Source organism: Drosophila bipectinata, unplaced genomic scaffold (assembly GCF_030179905.1).
Source record: "Drosophila bipectinata strain 14024-0381.07 unplaced genomic scaffold, DbipHiC1v2 scaffold_20, whole genome shotgun sequence".
NCBI classification, from domain to species: Eukaryota; Metazoa; Arthropoda; class Insecta; order Diptera; family Drosophilidae; genus Drosophila; species Drosophila bipectinata.
Genome location: NW_027222843.1, coordinates 5001 through 15000, shown reverse-complemented (window position 1 = coordinate 15000; position 10000 = coordinate 5001). Strand labels below are relative to the sequence as shown.

Here is a 10000-nt window from a genome sequence, read left to right as displayed (position 1 = left end):
TGTCAGAATTGAGTATAGGGGCGAAAGACCAATCGAACCATCTAGTAGCTGGTTCCTTCCGAAGTTTCCCTCAGGATAGCTGGTGCATTTTAATGTTATATAAAATAATCTTATCTGGTAAAGCGAATGATTAGAGGCCTTAGGGTCGAAACGATCTTAACCTATTCTCAAACTTTAAATGGGTAAGAACCTTAACTTTCTTGATATGAAGTTTAAGGTTATGATATAATGTGCCCAGTGGGCCACTTTTGGTAAGCAGAACTGGCGCTGTGGGATGAACCAAACGTAATGTTACGGTGCCCAAATTAACAACTCATGCAGAAACCATGAAAGGCGTTGGTTGCTTAAAACAGCAGGACGGTGATCATGGAAGTCGAAATCCGCTAAGGAGTGTGTAACAACTCACCTGCCGAAGCAACTAGCCCTTAAAATGGATGGCGCTTAAGTTGTATACCTATACATTACCGCTAAAGTAGATGATTTATATTACTTGTAATATAAATTTTGAAACTTTAGTGAGTAGGAAGGTACAATGGTATGCGTAGAAGTGTTTGGCGTAAGCCTGCATGGAGCTGCTATTGGTACAGATCTTGGTGGTAGTAGCAAATAATCGAATGAGACCTTGGAGGACTGAAGTGGAGAAGGGTTTCGTGTGAACAGTGGTTGATCACGAGTTAGTCGGTCCTAAGTTCAAGGCGAAAGCCGAAAATTTTCAAGTAAAAATAAATATTACAATTATTGTGAAAATTATATACTTGAATAATTTTGAACGAAAGGGAATACGGTTCCAATTCCGTAACCTGTTGAGTATCCGTTTGTTATTAAATATGGGCCTCGTGCTCATCCTGGCAACAGGAACGACCATAAAGAAGCCGTCGAGAGATATCGGAAGAGTTTTCTTTTCTGTTTTATAGTCGTACTACCATGGAAGTCTTTCGCAGAGAGATATGGTAGATGGGCTAGAAGAGCATGACATATACTGTTGTGTCGATATTTTCTCCTCGGACCTTGAAAATTTATGGTGGGGATACGCAAACTTCTCAACAGGCCGTACCAATATCCGCAGCTGGTCTCCAAGGTGAAGAGTCTCTAGTCGATAGAATAATGTAGGTAAGGGAAGTCGGCAAATTAGATCCGTAACTTCGGGATAAGGATTGGCTCTGAAGATTGAGATAGTCGGGCTTGATTGGGAAACAATAATATGGTTTATGTGCTCGTTCTGGGTAAATAGAGTTATAATCATTTATGGTTGTAACTTGTTCCCCGGATAGTTTAGTTACGTATCCAATTGTGGAACTTTCTTGCTAAAATTTTTAAGAATACTAGTTGGGTCAAACCAATTAGTTCTTATTAATTATAACGATTATCAATTAACAATCAATTCAGAACTGGCACGGACTTGGGGAATCCGACTGTCTAATTAAAACAAAGCATTGTGATGGCCCTAGCGGGTGTTGACACAATGTGATTTCTGCCCAGTGCTCTGAATGTCAAAGTGAAGAAATTCAAGTAAGCGCGGGTCAACGGCGGGAGTAACTATGACTCTCTTAAGGTAGCCAAATGCCTCGTCATCTAATTAGTGACGCGCATGAATGGATTAACGAGATTCCTTCTGTCCCTATCTACTATCTAGCGAAACCACAGCCAAGGGAACGGGCTTGGAATAATTAGCGGGGAAAGAAGACCCTTTTGAGCTTGACTCTAATCTGGCAGTGTAAGGAGACATAAGAGGTGTAGAATAAGTGGGAGATATTAGACTTCGGTTTGGTATCGACAATGAAATACCACTACTCTTATTGTTTCCTTACTTACTTGATTAAATGGAACGTGTATCATTTCCTAGCCATTATACGGATATATTTATTATATCTTATGGTATTGGGTTTTGATGCAAGCTTCTTGATCAAAGTATCACGAGTTTGTTATATAATCGCAAACAAATTCTTTAATGAGAGATGCATTCATGTATTATCGATTTGAAAATTTGGTATAACTCCAATTACTCAGGTATGATCCAATTCAAGGACATTGCCAGGTAGGGAGTTTGACTGGGGCGGTACATCTCTCAAATAATAACGGAGGTGTCCCAAGGCCAGCTCAGTGCGGACAGAAACCACACATAGAGCAAAAGGGCAAATGCTGACTTGATCTCGGTGTTCAGTACACACAGGGACAGCAAAAGCTCGGCCTATCGATCCTTTTGGTTTAAAGAGTTTTTAACAAGAGGTGTCAGAAAAGTTACCATAGGGATAACTGGCTTGTGGCGGCCAAGCGTTCATAGCGACGTCGCTTTTTGATCCTTCGATGTCGGCTCTTCCTATCATTGTGAAGCAAAATTCACCAAGCGTTGGATTGTTCACCCATGCAAGGGAACGTGAGCTGGGTTTAGACCGTCGTGAGACAGGTTAGTTTTACCCTACTAATGACAAAACGTTGTTGCGACAGCATTCCTGCGTAGTACGAGAGGAACCGCAGGTACGGACCAATGGCACAATACTTGTTCGAGCGAACAGTGGTATGACGCTACGTCCGTTGGATTATGCCTGAACGCCTCTAAGGTCGTATCCGTGCTGGACTGCAATGATAAATAAGGGGCAATTTGCATTGTATGGCTTCTAAACCATTTAAAGTTTATTATTTATATTTTAAACGACAATGGATGTGATGCCAATGTAATTTGTAACATAGTAAATTGGGAGGATCTTTGATCACCTGATGCCATGCTAGTTACATATGAAAACATTATTTAATACAATGACAAAGCCTAGAATCAATTGTAAACGACTTTTGTAACGGGCAAGGTGTTGTAAGTGGTTGAGCAGCTGCCATACTGCGATCCACTGAAGCTTATCCTTTGCTTGATGATTCGAAATATAAAAAAAATGTAAATATGCATGTGTAAATATGTATATTTAGTATAAAAAATCTTTATATGCTATATCTAAGAAAGCATATAAGGATTTATCACGGGTTGTCCACGTTTCCCTACTAATTGTGGCCTACTAACTGTTTCGTCATCTTATTAGTGACGTGAAAAATGAAAATAATATTTTTCATTTATATTGTTATAAGTCTTAAACCTTAAGACGGCGGGAGTTGAATTACTTTCGTTTAGGTAGCCAAATGCCTCGTCATCTTATTAGTGACGTGAAAAATGAAAATAATATTTTTCATTTATATTGTTATAAGTCTTAAACCTTATAACGGCGGAAGATGAATTACTTTCTTTTAGGTAGCCAAATGCCTCGTCATCTTATTAGTGACGTGAAAAATGAAAATAATATTTTTCATTTATATTGTTATAAGTCTTAAACTTTAAGACGGCGGGAGTTGAATTACTTTCGCATAGGTAGCCAAATGCCTCGTCATCTTATTAGTGACGCGCATGATTCAATTCAAGAGATTCCTTCTGTCCCTATTTAAAACCTCACGGATATTAAAAATATTAAACATATATTGTTATAAGTCTTAAACCTTAAGACGGCGGGAGTTGAATTACTTTCGCATAGGTAGCCAAATGCCTCGTCATCTTATTAGTGACGCGCATGATTCAATTCAAGAGATTCCTTCTGTCCCTATTTAAAACCTCACGGATATTAAAAATATTAAACATATATTGTTATAAGTCTTAAACCTTAAGACGGCGGGAGTTGAATTACTTTCGCATAGGTAGCCAAATGCCTCGTCATCTTATTAGTGACGTGAAAAATGAAAATAATATTTTTCATTTATATTGTTATAAGTCTTAAACTTTAAGACGGCGGGAGTTGAATTACTTTCGCATAGGTAGCCAAATGCCTCGTCATCTTATTAGTGACGTGAAAAATGAAAATAATATTTTTCATTTATATTGTTATAAGTCTTAAACCTTATAACGGCGGAAGATGAATTACTTTCGTTTAGGTAGCCAAATGCCTCGTCATCTTAATAGTGACGTGAAAAATGAAAATAATATTTTTCATTTATATTGTTATAAGTCTTAAACTTTAAGACGGCGGGAGTTGAATTACTTTCGCATAGGTAGCCAAATGCCTCGTCATCTTATTAGTGACGTGAAAAATGAAAATAATATTTTTCATTTATATTGTTATAAGTCTTAAACCTTATAACGGCGGAAGATGAATTACTTTCGTTTAGGTAGCCAAATGCCTCGTCATCTTATTAGTGACGTGAAAAATGAAAATAATATTTTTCATTTATATTGTTATAAGTCTTAAACTTTAAGACGGCGGGAGTTGAATTACTTTCGCATAGGTAGCCAAATGCCTTGTCATCTTATTAGTGACGCGCATGATTCAATTCAAGAGATTCCTTCTGTCCCTATTTAAAACCTCACGGATATTAAAAATATTAAACATATATTGTTATAAGTCTTAAACCTTAAGACGGCGGGAGTTGAATTACTTTCGCATAGGTAGCCAAATGCCTCGTCATCTTATTAGTGACGCGCATGATTCAATTCAAGAGATTCCTTCTGTCCCTATTTAAAACCTCACGGATATTAAAAATATTAAACATATATTGTTATAAGTCTTAAACCTTAAGACGGCGGGAGTTGAATTACTTTCGCATAGGTAGCCAAATGCCTCGTCATCTTATTAGTGACGCGCATGATTCAATTCAAGAGATTCCTTCTGTCCCTATTTAAAACCTCACGGATATTAAAAATATTAAACATATATTGTTATAAGTCTTAAACCTTAAGACGGCGGGAGTTGAATTACTTTCGCATAGGTAGCCAAATGCCTTGTCATCTTATTAGTGACGCGCATGATTCAATTCAAGAGATTCCTTCTGTCCCTATTTAAAACCTCACGGATATTAAAAATATTAAACATATATTGTTATAAGTCTTAAACCTTAAGACGGCGGGAGTTGAATTACTTTCGCATAGGTAGCCAAATGCCTCGTCATCTTATTAGTGACGCGCATGATTCAATTCAAGAGATTCCTTCTGTCCCTATTTAAAACCTCACGGATATTAAAAATATTAAACATATATTGTTATAAGTCTTAAACCTTAAGACGGCGGGAGTTGAATTACTTTCGCATAGGTAGCCAAATGCCTCGTCATCTTATTAGTGACGCGCATGATTCAATTCAAGAGATTCCTTCTGTCCCTATTTAAAACCTCACGGATATTAAAAATATTAAACATATATTGTTATAAGTCTTAAACCTTAAGACGGCGGGAGTTGAATTACTTTCGCATAGGTAGCCAAATGCCTCGTCATCTTATTAGTGACGCGCATGATTCAATTCAAGAGATTCCTTCTGTCCCTATTTAAAACCTCACGGATATTAAAAATATTAAACATATATTGTTATAAGTCTTAAACCTTAAGACGGCGGGAGTTGAATTACTTTCGCATAGGTAGCCAAATGCCTTGTCATCTTATTAGTGACGCGCATGATTCAATTCAAGAGATTCCTTCTGTCCCTATTTAAAACCTCACGGATATTAAAAATATTAAACATATATTGTTATAAGTCTTAAACCTTAAGACGGCGGGAGTTGAATTACTTTCGCATAGGTAGCCAAATGCCTCGTCATCTTATTAGTGACGCGCATGATTCAATTCAAGAGATTCCTTCTGTCCCTATTTAAAACCTCACGGATATTAAAAATATTAAACATATATTGTTATAAGTCTTAAACCTTAAGACGGCGGGAGTTGAATTACTTTCGCATAGGTAGCCAAATGCCTCGTCATCTTATTAGTGACGCGCATGATTCAATTCAAGAGATTCCTTCTGTCCCTATTTAAAACCTCACGGATATTAAAAATATTAAACATATATTGTTATAAGTCTTAAACCTTAAGACGGCGGGAGTTGAATTACTTTCGCATAGGTAGCCAAATGCCTCGTCATCTTATTAGTGACGCGCATGATTCAATTCAAGAGATTCCTTCTGTCCCTATTTAAAACCTCACGGATATTAAAAATATTAAACATATATTGTTATAAGTCTTAAACCTTAAGACGGCGGGAGTTGAATTACTTTCGCATAGGTAGCCAAATGCCTCGTCATCTTATTAGTGACGCGCATGATTCAATTCAAGAGATTCCTTCTGTCCCTATTTAAAACCTCACGGATATTAAAAATATTAAACATATATTGTTATAAGTCTTAAACCTTAAGACGGCGGGAGTTGAATTACTTTCGCATAGGTAGCCAAATGCCTCGTCATCTTATTAGTGACGCGCATGATTCAATTCAAGAGATTCCTTCTGTCCCTATTTAAAACCTCACGGATATTAAAAATATTAAACATATATTGTTATAAGTCTTAAACCTTAAAACGGCGGGAGTTGAATTACTTTCGCATAGGTAGCCAAATGCCTCGTCATCTTATTAGTGACGCGCATGATTCAATTCAAGAGATTCCTTCTGTCCCTATTTAAAACCTCACGGATATTAAAAATATTAAACATATATTGTTATAAGTCTTAAACCTTAAGACGGCGGGAGTTGAATTACTTTCGCATAGGTAGCCAAATGCCTCGTCATCTTATTAGTGACGCGCATGATTCAATTCAAGAGATTCCTTCTGTCCCTATTTAAAACCTCACGGATATTAAAAATATTAAACATATATTGTTATAAGTCTTAAACCTTAAGACGGCGGGAGTTGAATTACTTTCGCATAGGTAGCCAAATGCCTTGTCATCTTATTAGTGACGCGCATGATTCAATTCAAGAGATTCCTTCTGTCCCTATTTAAAACCTCACGGATATTAAAATATTAAACATATATTGTTATAAGTCTTAAACCTTAAGACGGCGGGAGTTGAATTACTTTCGCATAGGTAGCCAAATGCCTCGTCATCTTATTAGTGACGCGCATGATTCAATTCAAGAGATTCCTTCTGTCCCTATTTAAAACCTCACGGATATTAAAAATATTAAACATATATTGTTATAAGTCTTAAACCTTAAGACGGCGGGAGTTGAATTACTTTCGCATAGGTAGCCAAATGCCTCGTCATCTTATTAGTGACGTGAAAAATGAAAATATTTTTCATTTATATATGTTATAAGTCTTAAACTTTAAGACGGCGGGAGTTGAATTACTTTCGCATAGGTAGCCAAATGCCTCGTCATCTTAATAGTGACGTAAAAAATGAAAATAATATTTTTATATATTGTTATAAGTCTTAAACCTTATGACGGCGGAAGTTGAATTACTTTCGTTTAGGTAGCCAAATGCCTCGTCATCTTAATAGTGACGTGAAAAATGAAAATAATATTTTTTATATTATATTATAAGTCTTAAACTTTAAGACGGCGGGAGTTGAATTACTTTCGCATAGGTAGCCAAATGCCTCGTCATCTTATTAGTGACGCGCATGATTCAATTCAAGAGATTCCTTCTGTCCCTATTTAAAACCTCACGGATATTAAAAATATTAAACATATATTGTTATAAGTCTTAAACCTTAAGACGGCGGGAGTTGAATTACTTTCGCATAGGTAGCCAAATGCCTCGTCATCTTATTAGTGACGCGCATGATTCAATTCAAGAGATTCCTTCTGTCCCTATTTAAAACCTCACGGATATTAAAAATATTAAACATATATTGTTATAAGTCTTAAACCTTAAGACGGCGGGAGTTGAATTACTTTCGCATAGGTAGCCAAATGCCTCGTCATCTTATTAGTGACGCGCATGATTCAATTCAAGAGATTCCTTCTGTCCCTATTTAAAACCTCACGGATATTAAAAATATTAAACATATATTGTTATAAGTCTTAAACCTTAAGACGGCGGGAGTTGAATTACTTTCGCATAGGTAGCCAAATGCCTCGTCATCTTATTAGTGACGCGCATGATTCAATTCAAGAGATTCCTTCTGTCCCTATTTAAAAACTCACGAATATTAAAAATATTAAAAATATTTTCATATGGATATGCAATCGTATGGATATCCAAATATGTGTGGGAAAGTCGTACTTCCTATACGATAAATGACCGGATTGACGAAACCGTGTTCAAAAAGGTATATAGGGTAGGTGGTGTTCGGCCTACCAATATAATATTAAAATAATATTATATTAAACAGAAGATCGCCAGTATTAATATATAAGCATATGGTTATGAATACATATGCATATAACATATATGAAAATATATGAATATATAAAAAAAAATATATATGAATATGAAAATATTTATATGTATATGGAATATATGGTAGGTGATGATGTTAGCCTACCATATAATATATAATATAATAATTTAATTATATTATATTAAATATGGAAATATTAAAAATATATTAAAAATATTAAAAATATTTGTCTATGGATATGCAATCGTATGGATATCCAAATATGTGTGGGAAAGTCATACTTCCCATACAATAAATGACCGGATTGACGAAACCGTGTTCAAAAAGGTATATAGGGTAGGTGGTGTTCAGCCTGCCAATATAATATTAAAATAATATTATATTAAACAGAAGACCGCCAGTATTAATATATGAGCATATGGTTATGAATACATATGCATATAACATATATGAAAATATATGAATATAAAAAATATATATGGATATGAAAATATTTATATGTATATGAAATATATGGTAGGTGATGAGGATAGCCTACCATATAATATATAATATAATAATTTAATTATATTATATTAAATATGGAAATATTAAAAATATATTAAAAATATTAAAAATATTTTCATATGGATATGCAATCGTATGGATATCCAAATATGTGTGGGAAAGTCATACTTCCCATACAATAAATGACCGGATTGACGAAACCGTGTTCAAAAAGGTATATAGGGTAGGTGGTGTTCGGCCTACCAATATAATATTAAAATAATATTATATTAAACAGAAGACCGCCAGTATTAATATATGAGCATATGGTTATGAATACATATGCATATAACATATATGAAAATATATGAATATAAAAAAATATATATGGATATGAAAATATTTATATGTATATGAAATATATGGTAGGTGATGGTGATAGCCTACCATATAATATATAATATAATAATTTAATTATATTATATTAAATATGGAAATATTAAAAATATATTAAAAATATTAAAAATATTTTCATATGGATATGCAATCGTATGGATATCCAAATATGTGTGGGAAAGTCATACTTCCCATACAATAAATGACCGGATTGACGAAACCGTGTTCAAAAAGGTATATAGGGTAGGTGGTGTTCGGCCTACCAATATAATATTAAAATAATATTATATTAAACAGAAGACCGCCAGTATTAATATATAAGCATATGGTTATGAATACATATGCATATAACATATATGAAAATATATGAATATAAAAAAATATATATGGATATGAAAATATTTATATGTATATGAAATATATGGTAGGTGATGGTGATAGCCTACCATATAATATATAATATAATAATTTAATTATATTATATTAAATATGGAAATATTAAAAATATATTAAAAATATTAAAAATATTTTCATATGGATATGCAATCGTATGGATATCCAAATATGTGTGGGAAAGTCATACTTCCCATACAATAAATGACCGGATTGACGAAACCGTGTTCAAAAAGGTATATAGGGTAGGTGGTGTTCAGCCTGCCAATATAATATTAAAATAATATTATATTAAACAGAAGACCGCCAGTATTAATATATGAGCATATGGTTATGAATACATATGCATATAACATATATGAAAATATATGAATATAAAAAAATATATATGGATATGAAAATATTTATATGTATATGAAATATATGGTAGGTGATGGGGATAGCCTACCATATAATATATAATATAATAATATTTATTATATTATAATAAATATGGAAATATTAAATTATTTTCATATGGATATGGATATGGATATGGATATGGATATACATATTCATATGGATATACTAAAATATACTGAAATATACCGATGAGTATATTTAGGTGAGGGTAAAAAGGCAAATAAATACCCAGCTTGACGAAAGTGTG

At 33.9% G+C, this 10000-nt stretch overlaps 1 non-coding gene across 1 annotated transcript in view; it reads left to right on the top strand.

The window, feature by feature from the left end:
- Positions 1-2870, top strand: part of LOC138927207 (large subunit ribosomal RNA) — a 3950-nt gene extending 1080 nt beyond the window's left edge. The window contains exon 1 of the ribosomal RNA XR_011443734.1: positions 1-2870. This exon is cut by the window's left edge and continues 1080 nt beyond it. This is a non-coding gene — a ribosomal RNA (large subunit ribosomal RNA).
- Positions 2871-10000: the final 7130 nt, after the last annotated feature.